A 1,722-nucleotide genomic window follows, 5' to 3' on the forward strand; every position below is an offset into this window, starting at 1 on the left:
AGAAAATTAGTATGTGCCTGGATGATAAACATTATTGGAATGCTCAAATGCTTTGGTTGCACATAAATGCATTTCCAGAAATCAATTTGTAGGATAAAAGAATTTGTTTGGTCAAAGGCTTCAAAAAATCCATATGTTCTACATTTAACAGCTGAGAGAAAATTGTTTATGTTTCCCCTCATAATTACCTCATTCTTTTTGAGAAGCTATTCTTTCTAGACTGAAAATAAAATGACTCGTACTAGGAAACACCAGATTTATTAGATTTGAATTAGCTAAAGCATATTGGTTTTGTTCTCCTAACCTGAACTGATTGACCCAATTGACTTTCACCAAATAAGAACTTTGAATACCTTTCAAAGAAGCCATTCTTGAAGCAGTTTCCTCATATAGTTGTGATCTATGGAATAAAAATTGCACACCAATGAGGGCTTGCATAAATTATGTTGCATGTATGTCAAAATTAAAGTACAATCTGAAAATGAAATTATCGAAATTTTATTCTAAAGAGATAAGAAATAAAGCCGTGATTTGCTTCCTTGGATGAAGAAAATAACTTTCATTAATGGAGAATTAAGAGAGATGCCAAGAAGTGTCCCAATAATTTGTAGAATCTGCTGCAACATTGGATGTTCATGAAACTCCTTCAGGAGAACATTAACCCTTTCCTGAAGTCTCAGAAGGGGTTCTACCATTAATGCCATCTCGTATGTATTTGAATCCTGCATGCAACCAAAACTTGAGATTAAGAGAACTATCACATCCTTACACTATATCCTCAAACAAAACCAGATGTTCTACAATTATTCATGGTAAATAACCTTGTAAATATTGTATTTTGCACAGGATGACTGGGAAAGCTTCTAGTGCTCCAAACACAAACGCAACAAATGGCCTGACAAATTTTTTTCATCCAATCTTGCGGGTAAAGAATACCTAGTCCCTGCTCTCTCCTCCTTCCTATACTACCACCAACCAACGATAGTTGATCCCGTTATGTTAGACACCACACCATGGCATGCACAAAGCCACCTGGTGTGTCGAGCCATGTGGAGTGCCCTTTGTATACTACTACAAACGTCCGAAGTATCTGAAATAAACAAACATTTAATGTTTACAGATTAATGTTAGCATTACTTTCATTACTGAAACAAAAATCAATTAAATAAGTCCAATGCATGCATAATATAACCTCTTTGAATACATAATATAACCACTATGCTTCAGCTGCCTCGGGGAGAGGCCAAATAAGATGATCAAACATCTTATTGGCCATGGAAATCTTGATATCAAATCTGATAGGTTATTTAAGAAATAAGAGGAGCGTGAAAGCTAAAAACTTTAGGTTATATGTAAAAGAGACTACTGCTATCATCGAAAATCGATTACTAATAGTCCCTGTTGGCAGGGACTAAAAAGATGTATACTAAAAAGAAAGATCATAATTCAAGAACACTATTACATGCAAATGTCCAAATTCATTTACGAATGCTTATGTTCATTTTTATAGTAAAATAGGTAAAGTAAATGGGTATTCATTACTAAATGTTTATGTTCATTTTTATATTCAAATAGGCAAGGTGAATGGGTATTTGGTATAACATATGTTTGTTTTGAAATGAGAATTTCTATGATTGTGTTATTTTTAATGGAATTTTGTTATTTGAATGGAAATTGTAGTGATATAAATTTTTTGGAATGTTTGTTATTGAATGGAATTTA

At 33.0% G+C, this 1,722-nt stretch overlaps 1 long non-coding RNA gene across 1 annotated transcript; it reads right to left on the reverse strand.

Moving 5' to 3' along the window:
* Positions 1-674: 674 nt before the first annotated feature.
* Positions 675-922, reverse strand: LOC149216643 (uncharacterized). Its single transcript, XR_016250582.1, has 2 exons — positions 822-922; positions 675-722 (listed from the first exon to the last, which is right to left on the reverse strand). It is a non-coding gene; the product is annotated as an uncharacterized LOC149216643 (long non-coding RNA).
* Positions 923-1,722: the final 800 nt, after the last annotated feature.

The sequence above is a fragment of the Pinus tabuliformis genome, chromosome 1_1 (genome assembly GCF_031772625.1).
Source record: "Pinus tabuliformis cultivar Carrire ecotype Pingquan chromosome 1_1, CPIR1, whole genome shotgun sequence".
Lineage (NCBI taxonomy): Eukaryota > Viridiplantae > Streptophyta > Pinopsida > Pinales > Pinaceae > Pinus > Pinus tabuliformis.